General features: G+C 44.0%; 1 protein-coding gene across 1 annotated transcript in view; it reads left to right on the forward strand.

Moving 5' to 3' along the window:
* LOC311325899 (equilibrative nucleobase transporter 1-like) overlaps positions 1-15,000 on the forward strand; it is a gene marked incomplete at both ends in the record, with an annotated part of 266,780 nt that overhangs the window by 1,608 nt on the left and 250,172 nt on the right. The window lies entirely within an intron of this gene.

Consider the following 15,000-nt stretch of genomic DNA (forward strand, 5'->3'; position numbering starts at 1 on the left):
GAGAGAGAGAAAGAGAGAGAGAGAAAGAGAGAGAGAGAGAGAGAGAGAGAGAGAAAGAGAGAGAGAGAGAGAGAGAGAGAGAGAGAGAGCACACGAGAGGCAGAAGATGTCAGGCAGTGAGTGAGTGCTTGCGTGAGTGAGTGAGTGAGTGCGTGCGAGTGTGTGTGTGTGTGTGTGTGTGTGTGTGTGTGTGTGTGTGTGTGTGTGAGTGCGTGAGAGTGCGTGCGTGAGTGCGTGTGTGCGAGTGCGTGCGTGAGTGCGTGTGTGTGTGTGAGTGCGTGCGTGTGTGTGCGTGGGTGTGCGAGTGTGTGTGTGCGTGCGAGCGAGCGAGTGAATGCGTGCGCGTGCGTGAGTGTGTGTGTGTGTGCGTGCGTTCACCGTATTGTGGAAGATGGTCAGCGTGACGGCCATCCCCGGGTCTCCTTTGTCCACATAGTGAGCGTAGACCGACGCGTAGAACATGGCCAGACGCCCGCTGACCTGCACGGAGGAACACACAGTCCAGTTAAACACACAGTCCAGTTAAACACACAGTCCAGTTAAACACACAGTCCAGTTAAACACACAGTCCAGTTAAACACACAGTCCAGTTAAACACACAGTCCAGTTAAACACACAGTCCAGTTAAACACACAGTCCAGTTAAACACACAGTCCAGTTAAACACACAGTCCAGTTAAACACACAACAAGTGTCCTTCACAGTCACATCAGCCGTTTGTGTGTACCTTGTCAAATTTGTAAAGTATGGCGCAAATGAATTCTTTAATGTGTTTTAATATGTTTATCAGTATACTGCACTGTAACTTTTATTCCTGTATTCTATTTGTCCTGCTTTTTGTTTTAAATGTCTATAATTACTTGCTTTTTGTTTTAATGCTTTTAATTTGTCCTGCCTTTTGTTTTAAATGTCTATAATGTCTTGCTTTTTGTTTTAATGCTTTTAATGTCTCATGTAAAGCACCTTGAATTGCCCTGTGGCTGAAATGTGTTATACAAATAAACTTGCCTTGCCTTGAATGCATTTTTAAACTGGACTACACTTAATTTAAATTTCCTCAACTTAACGCACACTTACTCCGAAGTGATTTATATTTTTAGTTGAAGGACAATCGCAGCTACATTTGCCATCAATAGATTGGTCACTACCATTCAGCTTATAAATAGATCTACAAACACAAAAGTTATAAAGACTATTTTTTTCTGCCCTCACAAATGTTGTTAAAACACCCCCTAAATGATAGTGATGAATTGTTTTGTCAAAATGAAAGTTGTTCATCAAAGTCTTGGTTATAAAATGATGTGAAAAATATTTAGAACATCCTAGATCTAAATAGCTCCAAAAAAAAAAGTTTAGTCACAACAGTTCCCAAATTTAGCAGGCTAATTAGCAGCCAATCAGAATATTCATTACCCAGACCACACCCCTACCACACCCCATGATCTGTCACAATGGGCCATGATCTTGGACAAAGGACAGTAACAGCCTGTCACCTGTCTGCCTGTGACTCACACACCCAGAGCCATGCAGAAGACATGAATAAAATGTTTTATTTATCTAAAAATTCAAACATATAACCACTGTTGTCCATCAAGTGAATGTATTTGGTACACTAACAGTTAACATGTCTTGTTGTAGGCTATTTGCACGGGCACCAGGATATATGGAAGCACAAACACGCAGCACTTTGTCAGAGAAGCACGCTGAAAAGAAACGCACACACCCTTCTGACACATCAGAGCCTGCATCATCAGACAAACACAATAATACAACAATAACAATGCACACAAACACGCCTTCCTGTGCAAACCTGCTGGGCATTTATAAAAACCAAACTTGACGGGAGAATGTTGGAGAATGGCATAAAGGTGAAACCCGAGAAACAAATTGACACCATTTGAACATGACAAATTGACACCAACAATGAATATATCTGATATTGCAAAATAACCCCTCAAATATGTTGTACAGTGCAATCGGGAGAAATACTCAAGTGCTCAAAAACTCCTCACCTCTCACACGGCCTCACCCTCCTCACCTCTCACACGGCCTCACCCTCCTCACCTCTCACACGGCCTCACCCTCCTCACCTTCCTCACCTCTCACACTGCCTCACCCTCCTCACCCTCCTCACCCTCCTCACCCTCCTCACCACTCACACGGCCTCACCCTCCTCACCCTCCTCACCTCTCACACGGCCTCACCCTCCTCACCCTCCTCACCCTCCTCACCCTCCTCACCTCTCACACGGCCTCACCCTCCTCACCCTCCTCACCACTCACACGGCCTCACCCTCCTCACCCTCCTCACCCTCCTCACCACTCACACGGCCTCACCCTCCTCACCCTCCTCACCCTCCTCACCTCTCACACGGCCTCACCCTCCTCACCCTCCTCACCTCTCACACGGCCTCACCCTCCTCACCCTCCTCACCACTCACACGGCCTCACCCTCCTCACCCTCCTCACCACTCACCCTCCTCACCCTCCTCACCACTCACCCTCCTCACCCTCCTCACCCTCCTCACCACTCACACGGCCTCACCCTCCTCACCCTCCTCACCCTCCTCACCCTCCTCACCACTCACACGGCCTCACCCTCCTCACCTCTCACACGGCCTCACCCTCCTCACCCTCCTCACCCTCCTCACCTCTCACACGGCCTCACCCTCCTCACCTCTCACACGGCCTCACCCTCCTCACCCTCCTCACCCTCCTCACCTCTCACACGGCCTCACCCTCCTCACCCTCCTCACCCTCCTCACCTCTCACACGGCCTCACCCTCCTCACCTCTCACACGGCCTCACCCTCCTCACCCTCCTCACCTCTCACACGGCCTCACCCTCCTCACCCTCCTCACCTCTCACACGGCCTCACCCTCCTCACCCTCCTCACCTCTCACACGGCCTCACCCTCCTCACCCTCCTCACCCTCCTCACACGGCCTCACCCTCCTCACCCTCCTCACCTCTCACACGGCCTCACCCTCCTCACCCTCCTCACCTCTCACACGGCCTCACCCTCCTCACCTCTCACACGGCCTCACCCTCCTCACCCTCCTCACACGGCCTCACCCTCCTCACCCTCCTCACCTCTCACACGGCCTCACCCTCCTCACCCTCCTAACTCTCTACATATTCCAGAGGGAAGCAAAAAAACTGTAATCACTGTGTCAACAACATTGACACATGCAGTTTATGACTGTTTCCATATCTACAGTATATGTATTTATGATAGTATATTACAGTAATCCACATAAAAAATGCTGTGTGTAGGATCTGCCTCTAGGGGGAGCTCTTGAACACCAGACCATCAGACTACATCTATATTGTATATAGAATTATATGGCTGGTCACAAATTATTCAATCCTATTCATTTATCACCAATATCTCTGGGAAAAGCTAAAATTGCTCTTTCTCATACAATTGTGCTGCTGGATTAAGGTTTTTATTCTTTAGGAATTAAGACTGCTTTTACAGTAGGTATGATGTGAAGTTTCTTTATGAATTAAGACTGCAGTTAGGTATGAAGTGATGTTTCTTTATGAATTCAAACTGCAGTTAGGTATGAAGTGAAGTTTCTTTATGAATTACGACTGCAGTTGGGTATGAAGTTATGTTTCTTTATGAATTCAAACTGCAGTTAGGTATGAAGTTATGTTTCTTTATTGAATTGATGTTGAATTGAAGTTAAGTTTCTTTAAGACTGCAGTTAGGTATGACGTTATGTTTCTAATATTGGTAGGTTGTAACACACAGCAGTTTGCCAGATGTGGCTCAGGAGTGAAAAATTCTCCCCATCCATTGTCAATGCTGGGGGGGTGAAATGGACATATCTCGACGTAGGAATGTCACAGAGACAAGGAGTTTGGATATAAAGCTATCGACCTAATGAATGCAGCAATACCAAACATTACTACTCGCACGTGCGCATGCACAGAGCCACAAAATGCATTAATTGGCGGAGGTCTGTGCTCTCTCAAGCACCATCTCGTTTCTGTTAAAGCAGAGGGCTGAGCATCTTCTTGTCAACAAATGTACACCTCTCTTTTTCAGACACAAGAGGGCGTCAGAGTGTAGGGAATACGCCATTTCCTGTTTGTTCAAAGACAGCTCTTTGAGCTGCAGGAATCAGGAAATTAAGTTGACCATCTTTTGAATAAAGGCTCAAAACAAGTGTCAAAGACATTTTAGAGGACTATTTCGTCAATATGTTTGTGACAACCTTGGTAGCATGATCATTGATTGATTACTGCATGATTTCATGATGGATTATTAGAAAACAAGAAATATTGACCTGTAGGTCTACTGTATGTTACACCTTCAGAACTAGATACTGTACAGTGGCACTTGGAAGTGTCCCCCATCCCCAACCCACGTTGACCTTTTACATACCAACAAACCTGTGAGAAGGTATACATTTAACAGAAACAAAATTGACTGTGAAAACATATAAAATGTTACTGTACAGTAGGCTATATCAGTTGCACTTACTTTTTTTTTTCTCTTGTCTTTAGTCGTATACCGTCTTGGTTGCTTCTGTGTGTGTTTCTTGTACTGAAGTGATTGTCTACCTGCGCCAGTGTCCCTATAAGAAAATGAGGAATAGAACATCATAGTCTAGTTGATAATCAAGTTAATACAGTAAAAATGACAATTATACTACCAACCGTGACCCTAATTGCGTTGCTATATGTGTGGTATAAATACAGCTGAGTTGAGCTAACGTACTTGTGATTACCAGGTCACGAGTACAGCTACTGTTGGGTGAAGTTAAGGCATTGCCTCTCCTCTCCTGAGACATGAAAGCTGGTATTATAGTCCAGCAGGAGGGGCCCTCAGATTTTGAGGTACCCCTACCCGAGTTAGAACAAAACACAACCATGTTTTTTCATATCCCCTATGTGTCCCATTACTGGCCATGTGGTGTACCGGGCAAATGCCCGGTGGGCCGGACCTACTTGTGGGCCGATCTAAAAAAAAAAAAAATTATTTGGGGGCTAACGAACGGCCCATAGAGCAGGGACAGCGGCCCATTGGTCCATTTTCTAAACTGACACTGGGCTGGCCCAATCATATGTAGGCCCCACCCCTCCCTCTGTTAGTTTCATGTGTCATTTGCGTGGGCCGTTAGAGAGCCAAAAGTCAGTGGATGGAGAAAGATGGATAAGGACAAGTATAGTAAACCAAAGCGCAAGGGGGGCGCAGAGAAATTACGAGCTAAAAAGATTAAAAGTCTTGAGGCGGATGCTGCAACATGTGAAAAAATTACTGATATGTTTGCGCCAGGGGCTGCTTCAACGTCTACAGCCTCAGAACACCATGTTGAACACGAAGTTGAAGGAGAGGTGGCTGGTGGCCATGGTGGCCGAGAGCAGGACAGGGAAGCCGAGGAGGGACAGAGACATGACAGGGCCGAGGAGGGACAGAGACATGACAGGGCCGAGGAGGGACAGAGACATGACAGGGCCGAGGAGGGACAGAGACATGACAGGGCCGAGGAGGGACAGAGACATGACAGGGCCGAGGAGGGACAGAGACATGACAGGGCCCTGGAGGGACAGAGACATGACAGGGCCGAGGAGGGACAGAGACATGACAGGGCCCTGGAGGGACAGAGACATGACAGGGCCCTGGAGGGACAGAGACATGACAGGGCCGAGGAGGGACAGAGACATGACAGGGCCCTGGAGGGACAGAGACATGACAGGGCCCTGGAGGGACAGAGACATGACAGGGCCGAGGAAGGACAGAGTGAGCAGGAGGAGTGTGTAGTTGAAACGGTAAGGAAATATAGCTGAAAGCTAAAAAAGCTATAGCTAAATATGAATATGGGTGACGGCTATCTGCTGGCTAGCGCCAGCTAGCATTAGCTAGGTACAGCTAGCTAGCATTATCCAGCTACCCACCTCCCTGCCAAGCAAACCGGGTCGTATCTAGCTTCGTTTGAGCTAGCTAGCGTTAACACTGTTTGTCTAGGCCAGCCAGATAACGTCAGTACTAGTAGTGCTAACGTTAGCACGTTAGCTTGGCAATTAGCACTAGCGCTATTACTTACGTTATCTATTCTGGCCTAGCCTAGCAGTGTTGCTGCTGCTGGGCTACTTAACGTTATATCTTCGAAGAAAAAGAGGAGCAGGCTAACGTTAGCTGTGTGTGGCCATGGTCCAAAATTAACCCTAGCCATTTACTAGCCAATGGCTGGCTGCTAAAAACCTATTGGTAATGGATAATTGACCAGCCAGTTGACTGGTAAGCCTAGCTCCTTTCAGGACTGTTACTAAGGGGCTAGGCTAAAAAAGTTCGTTTTGGACCCTTCTAGTACATTACTACTGTTATGCACACACTATAATATTGATTGAGGATCACATGTGAGACCAAGATAACATGCTAAATAATAATAAGAGCAAATTGGACACAGACACTGTCATTGACAAAGTGTCAGAGAAGAGTGAGCTACTGAGGAAACTCATGGTAAGTTGATATGAAATTGTTGTTATTATTATAAAATTATTCATAATAATGTAGCAGCTTTTTAGACTGAAGATAGTGTGATCATGTGACTCATTATTACCCCCCCTCCCCTGTCTCTCATAGGATGCCCGGCCCTAACTTGTGTGGTTCATTGTCCATTGTTGATGAGGGTATTCAGAGGGCCATGCAGCCTTTTCCACTAAGTAAGTATACAATACATGCAACTATGTTTTTATATTTTCTAGAATCTGTCATTTAATCATTTATAATTTAAAAATGATCATTGATCATGTCTCATCTCTCTCTCACTCCCCCCCCTCTCTCTCTGTCAGGATATTATTGTTGAGGGTATCCAGAGGGTCATGCAGCCTTTTCCAGTAAAGATAAAGGTATTATGATCATGTAATTACCAGTACTGTGATCAACTCAATCAATTATAATGTCTCAGTCTCACCTTTCTCTCTGTCTCCCCTTTTCTCCCTCTCTCTCTATCAAAGGTTGCCCTCATTTGTTTGAAAAGAAGCACTTTGCTTTTAACTGGAGTGGACTTCACAGGCATCCTTTTTATGTAAGTAGTGAGTTTACAATCTATGCAACTGCTTACATTTTCTAGAAGATATTGTTACTATCTGAATCTATAGTTTATCTCACTTATCGTGTCTCATCTCTCTTCCTCCCTCTTTCTCACTCAGGATGCCATTGTTGATGAGGGTATTCAGAGGTCCATGCAGCCTTTTTCCAGTAAGTAAGTATACAATTCATGCAACTCTGATCATCTGAATCTGTCATTTAATCATGTATGACTTATCATTGATCATGTCTCATCTCTCCCTCTCTCTCCCCCCCTCTCTCTCTCTATCTCTCTCTCTCTTCTCTCTCTCTCTCTCTCTCTCTCTCTCTCTCTCTCTCTCTCTCTCTATCTCTCTCTTTCTCTCTCTCTCAGGAGATGCCATTATTGTTGAGGGTATCCAGAGGGCCATGCAGCCTTTATTACTAAGTAAGTATCAAATACATGCAACTATCTCTCTACATTGTTCTCAATTGAAGATACTGGACCAGTACTGTGATCATTTAACTCCATCAATTATCATTCTCACCTTTCTCTCTTTGTCTCTCCCTCTCACTCTTTTAAAGGTTTCCTTGTTTGAGGAGGAGATCTTTTCAGCCCAGTGGAGTTCACAGGCAACATTTTGAGTTACTTGTATACTTTGTACATATATTTCTATACTTACATTTGAATAATAATAATAATAATAATTTAATAAATTATTTGAAATTATACTTTGACTTCTATCAGAGCTTTTTCTTTGACAATTTCTTGTACTTCTACTGTAACTGTTACTTGAGTATGGAGATTGTGTACTCCACGGCCACGTCTGACCACCAGGGAGTCAAGAGTGAGTGAGTACACTCGTCCATTTGCACTGGTACACTTGTCCACGGAACTTACTCATCTTTGTAGTGGTTTGGGGAAATAGTACGGTGGTATTGCATATTTAAAGGGGCCGCAAGGATTTCGTACTGGTGGGTGGTGTCCGACCGATTGTGGTGGGCCGGTCTGGGCCAAAAATGCCAGGGCCGATTTTTTGTCCCAGTCCAGCCCTGTTCAGAAGGCTCTTAGGTCATTTGGAGAATTCACACATGCATCTGCTCGATTTGGGGACTCTATGTTGGGATCTAGGTCAAGTCCCTAAACGTGGGCTGCATCTCAATTGTGTATGGTGGCTTCCCCTCCTCATCTCCTTCATTGTACTTCATCTGTCCTGGTGAATATGAGATGAAAGGTCCTTGTGGGCAACATCAATGTTGCTTGAATCGATCCTTTGTTCCCATATCAGTTCTAAAAAAAAAGGAGAAGAGATAAGCAGCAAGACTATTGAGACATAACCTAGTTTGTCTTTGTCAGATCCATTATTGTAAAGGAAGACAGTTTCCTGTCAGTCAGCCAGTTCAAAGTGAGCTCTCAACAGGAAGTTGCCATGCAACAGCTTAGTGATTCACTTCCTGATCATGTTGTTTTTTCTTATAAGGTAGGTTACAGCAAGGTCCATCATTTCAGTACAGGAAACAAACACGCAACAGACAACAAATACCAATTACAAAAAGACAAGAAAAAATAAAGTAAGTGAAAGCTACATATTATACTGTAAAATATGACTTAGAAACATAAATTCTTAATTGTACAGACTTAATTTTTGGTGCTGTGTTCACCTGAGTTTACCTGTTCTTAAGCGCACTTCAAATTCACTGAACTGTTATCTGTGTTCCTGCGAAAAATCTTCTCACAAATAACATAGTGGTTTTATGTTGTCTGAATCACCCCAACTTTTTGATTCTGTGGAATCTCCTTGAAACTTTATATAGTTCCCTGGAGGCAATTGATAAATCAAAGAAAAAAAGGACCTTTTGCACAATTAGGTCACTATAACTTCAGAATATTACTGAACTTTAGGTCAGAGACCCTATGGGAGGAACAGAGCTACTCTCATGGGTACACTGCAAAAAACATTAGTTAAAATACAAGACATAAACACTGAATTTGAGGAGAAATTACTTAATATCAGTGAAATTATCTGTCCATACATGCTCGGTGAAACATGCACTTCACGAAGTAATGCGCTTCCTCATCTGGTAGGGAGAGACCACGGATGTATTAAGAGAATAGAGAGACGGGGAGACAGTCTGGGTTTTAAGAGTAAACCTGCTAGCAGGTTTGGTTCCCAGAGTGAGTTACCATGGTAACGCTGTCAACTCTCTTCCTGGAACGGTTGACTCATGAGTTGTGTTCGGAATCGCTCCCTATTCACTATATAGTGCACTATACACTATACTATATACTATACAGTGCATGTACCCTACATTTTCTCCGTTCCCTAGGTAGTTCACTACATGGTGATCCCTATATAGGGAATAGGGAGTGAGGGAACAAGGGAGCGATTCCGAACAGAGAAAATGTAGGGTACATGCACTGTTCCCTGCAAATCAAGGTGAAATGTGGGTAATAAATAGTGGACTATATAGGGAACGAAAATTCCGTGGAGAATTCGGACACTACAAACAAAATGGCTGACGCCCTATATAGTGCACTATATAGTGAATAGGGAGTGATTCCGAACACAACTTGCCCTGCTTTCTCGACTGTCTTCCTGGAACGGAAAACCCAGGCTTATTCCCTTTTTTTTTTTATTTAACCTTTATTTAACCAGATAAAAAGCATTGAGATAAAATCTCTTTTACAGTACTTACCTGGCCAAGAAGGCAGCAAAGTTTCACATTGAAAGACACAAGGACATATAAAATACAAAGAACAACACAACTAAATATACAAAAGGCGTAGAGCACGTGGGAACAATAAGAAATGAAGGTGTATTACTACATGAGCAGCTGGTGGTAAGGACTTCTGATCATTTCAGTTTAAAGCTGGCTAAAGGAATAAGTGCCATCAGTTTGAGGCTTGACTGAAGGTCATTCCAAGACCAAGGACCAGAAAAAAAAGGCTCCTTTCCCAGCCTCAGTCCGCACAGCAGGTACCTGGAACCGTATCCAGGCACTGGATCTGAGGTTGTGAGAGTCACAAACTGGTACAAAACTTATAGTTTTATATATAGAACATATGTACCAAGGGAGCTTGCCTAAAATGGCCTTATACAATAATATAAACCAGTGCTGCATCCTGCGCATAGTAAGTGAGGGCCACCCAGTTAGGCTATACAGTGTGCAATTATGAGTCCTATAGGGTGCATTTGATATATCTCAGTGCAGCGTGGTAGAGTGGGTCAAGTTTGGCCAAAACAGTGGACAGGCAAATCTATCGATGGTATCGCCGTAATCAAGCTGGGACAGGAATAAGCCAGAGACCAACTTTTTACGAGAAGATGTTGAAAAACAAGCTTTAAGTGTGTAAAGGAAGCCAAGAGTAAATTTCAGTTTCTTAGTTAGGGCTTCAATATGATGTTTAAAGTTTAGATTTGAGGCTTAGCGAACACAGGATTTGCACTAAACCCGCTTTCTGGAATACCCCCCTGCTTTCATGTGCTTCAATCGTTGAACTCAACCCACCTGCCTTTTTTTCCCGCCGCAATATACTTAAGTAGGGGCCTGTGGGTTCTACAAACCCACGCACCCTATGCAAATTACGCTAACGGTAATGTTACATAAACAATAAATTAATATTGAGATGAAGGGCCAATAATAAAGAAAACGACAGAGTTTGGCTAACGTGGAACATAGAAGGTTTGACTTTAGATTGCGATTCTTGCACTTTGCCTTCAGCACTAGATTATGCTCTTATCACTTGTTTTAGAAAGAAGATGCACTTGTGAGTTCTGGTGAGTAGTAGCACATTGGCTCTTCCTACGTTAAATGCAATTATTGTTAGTCGCTTTGGATAAAAGCGTCTGCTAAATGACTGTAATGTAATGTAATACAACAATACGAACATGAGTGAATGATTTGTCACAAATGCAATGCCCATATCCCGCCACTAGAGGCGCGATACCAACTTTCCGCTTGACCTATACTGTACCTCCATGGGACAGACCGATACGGTATGTGTGTCGTTACTCTGGTATTAAAGCGCTCTAGCTAATTCATACCATTTCATAAGCTGACGTTAGCATTGAAATGTTATTCACATAACTTATAGGCTCCAGTAGCCTGCGTCCAAACCCTTGAATCCGCCCACTCCAAACACAATTTAGTCCATAAAACTGCGGTCAGTGTTTGTGGCGGCTGCTAACATTATAATCCTGTACTTTTCTCAGCCTCTCAACCCAAAGTCCCATCATGCATATTCTCCTGTGCTCCCTTCGCTGTCTTTGCTTTCCCTTCATCACAAGAAGTGCAGCTAATAGTGCCAGTACCACAACGGCATCGCTCAGTCAGACATGGCTACTGTAGCTAAGTGCCCGTCAACTGATTTACACTAACTGCTTTTTGCGGAGCAACCATGGGAGCAAATTAGACCTGGTCCTAGACCCGGGGATGATGCATTACATCTTAAATGGTGTTGAGAGACTTTAAGATGTAATGCATCATCCCCGACATGGGCGGCAGCAGTGAGTAGGCTAAACAAAGCGGAGAGCGCCGATTCGCCGGTAGAAGAAGACAGTCGATGCGCTGTGGATATAAAACATTTAAGTGTACAAATTTGCCTTTTATTTGAAAGGTGGGGGACTACAAACTGTAGCGACTTAGGAGAAAAGGCTTTCATCTGTCCAACGATGTGTTTACTTTGGTGAGTAACGAAACGGTTTTGTCTGTAGACTCGGTTACCCGTAGGATATCGCCCTGGACCAGGTCTAGGGAGCAACTCACCAGCGCCTCTCAAGTACTTTTGTCAAACGAGCCTTTGTAAATTGTGACGTCACAGAGCACCCCTGTGACGTCGTCCAGGAAGGGTATAAAAGGGGCCCGCGCCGCCCTGAGCGTCATTCACGTTAAACCATGCCACGCAGACGCAGACGCAGTTCAGGTGCTTCCCGCCCCGTCCGCAGGAGGCGCAGGGCGCAGAGGAGCAGAGTTAGCAGACGCGCTGGCAGGAGACGCTAGAGTAGCTTAGCTCTAAACTCCAATAAATAGCTTAACAGAAAATTCTCTCTTCAGTCTCTCATTCATAAAACTCTAAGTAAATAGTATGATATATCTAGATTCCCATAGATAGATAGGCTAGATAGTTAGATAGATTACTTAACTACCCATTCCCTCTACTAGGCCTACTACTATATTTGATGCCTCCCAACTGCGTCATCGGGTAAAACTAGACCTGCTGTGTGTTTCTACCGGAGCAAGTCTTTCTACCGGAGCAAGGAGAAGGGAGGAGTTGGGAGTAGGAGGTGGGGGCTGGAGTAGTGAAGAGAAGGTTTCAAAGAGTTTTTTAGGATTGGAAGCAGAGGTTAGGATTTTAGAGCGGAAGAAAGCAGCTTTAGCGGCAAATTGAGGCAGATGGAAAGTAAACAAAGAGTGAGAGAAAGTGAGAAAAGAGAGATACAAGTTACTACTCCTGCAGGGTAGGCCTACTACTGTAAATTGTATAAGTACAATGCAATACAGCATAATTCACTCAATGTTATGCTTACAAGACAGTGACTAGCAGTCTCCACCCTCCTCTACTGCCTTACTCTTGTAAACTATACAACAAAATCTAAATAGACATACAGCTAGGTCCATAACTCCTGGGGAGTGCTCTTGATCTGGCCAGCTGTTGTGAAGGGGTCTTTCTTCACCAGGGAAATAATTCTTCTGTCATCCACCACAGTTGTTTTCTGTGGTTTTTCTGGGTCTTTTAGTGTTGCTGAGCTCGACAGTTCTTTCTTTTCAATCAATCAATCAATCAACCAATCAATCAATCAAATACACATACAAACAACATTTAAAAAGGCAATAAGACCAACAACATTATATTTCTTTCTTGCTCTGAAAATGTAATTTAATGTAATTTATTGCTCTATAAATGTTCTTAGCCGTTAGACAAATATATTCCAGGAGCTTGCCCCAGGTTGCCTGTTTTAATATCTGTGTTGCTTTTATGGCTCTGTGTGCTACTAACCCTGTTCTGCCTTCCCTCTCCCTAGTGCCTCTCTCTCTCCCTCCTATCTTCTAACCAGGTTCAGTGGATGCCCCACTGTCACCAGCAGACCACCCTGAGTCCAATAGATACCCCTGTGTCTGCTGTGGATGTCGTAGCAATTAGTTAACACACACACACGTACACACCTTCCGGCTTTAGGCCTGGACCTAGTCCCCCCTTCTCCTCACCCTAACCCGGGTCCGTATCCTCTTCCTACCCCCACCCTACCCCAGACCCCTGCCTCTACCTGGACCCAGGCACACTCACACACACACTGACATACACCAGTCCTGGGCTCAGATCCCCTTCCCCTCACCCTAACCCGGGTCCGTATCCTTTTCCTACTCCCACCCTACCCCAACCCCTGCCTCTATCTGGGCCCAGGCACATTCACACACACACAGACATACACCAGTGTTTGCCATGTCTCTCCTATGATGTTATTAGCCTCTCTTATGTAATTTAATGTTATTTGTAATGTAAATGTATTTATGTAAATGTAATTTTATGTTATTTATTGCTTTATAAATGTTCTTAGCCGGTAGACAAACATACTCCAGGAGCTTGCTTGATCGCCTTGTTGAGAGGGGTCAGGGAAGCATTTTTACAGCTCACTTATCTGGCCCCCGGGTGATTACTGTTTTTTTGTTTCCCTCTGGAATATGTAGGGGTGGGTCGTATGCCCACCTCCCTTGTTCTCTGTAAAGCGCATTGTGTTGCCTCTGGGTATGAAATGCGCTATACAAATAAAGCTTTGATTGATTGATATTAAACTCAACCTAATATAATAAGGTACAAACAGTAGCCTACATAATTATAATAAAGTCAATGTTCCATTGTTTTCAAATAACTTGATAGACCATTGAACACATTTCTAGTAATACTTTAGAAAATACTGTACAATTATGAAAAAGAGAAGCTTCTGATCTGTGATTGAAATATTTTATTAATGACTGTTTTCAGTTATTGCATTGTCAAAACACTGAGCTCAATTTGTCAAAACACTGAGCTCTTTGACTACAACATGACTAGAATGGACATATCAAATCATTGTGTTAACACGTTAAGCAGGGGACATAAGCGCTCCTTTTTATTTACATTAGGTATCCAAAGAGCCGCTGTCTTGTGCTGAGCAGCACGATGAGGATCAAAGACCGTTTTGATTCCGTCTCACGATGTATTGTTGCCCATAAATTACACTGACACGTTTCAAGCCTTTGTCAAAGCATGTCTTTGGGTGTAGGGTGCGGCCTAATATACTGTAATACATTTGTTTGGGTAGAGCCTCTTTCCAATGAAACATGAACAAAGCTCATTCAAACGTCTATTTTTTATGATTTGTATTTTCAAACAGTCAGTGGCACATGTACATATCACATAATAGGTAGGTGGGCCCCGGACAGCAGAGGCCCCTGTGGAACGTCTTCTTCTGAACCTGGGAGGGACACTGAAATGATACGGGAGTTCGGGGGTATGCTCCCCAGAATAAAAAAAATCTTAATAAAGCATTTAAATGCTCATTACTGGTAACTTTGGAGAACAATGCCGAATATAATTTGAAAGATCAAAACCTGGATTTTGAAATGTGAAGGGGACACGTCTTCACTAGACTTTCGAAATCCACTTTTACTCCAGGAACCGTGCCCCCCCCCCCCCCCCCCCTCACTGTTCCAACCCCCACTGAACATCGTTTTGAAATAATGCTGTTAGTGCTTGGAAGATTTTGATATGCTACTGTAATTTACCATGGGCACTAATTGTTAATAAAATTGTACATTTTCCCCTAAACACAGGGTAAAAGCAAAATACAAGGTAAATCAAAAACTGCGTATAAAAACAGCAGTGGAGAACGGCACTCGTGACTCACATACCGTAGCCTACACAAAGCTCAATGTCAGGCTACAGTCTCTGCAGTACTATGTAACAATATTACAGAACTGTGAAGCAATCCCTTTCATCA

This window comes from Borostomias antarcticus, assembly GCF_949987555.1.
Source record: "Borostomias antarcticus genome assembly, chromosome: 25".
In the NCBI taxonomy this organism is placed as follows: Eukaryota; Metazoa; Chordata; class Actinopteri; order Stomiiformes; family Stomiidae; genus Borostomias; species Borostomias antarcticus.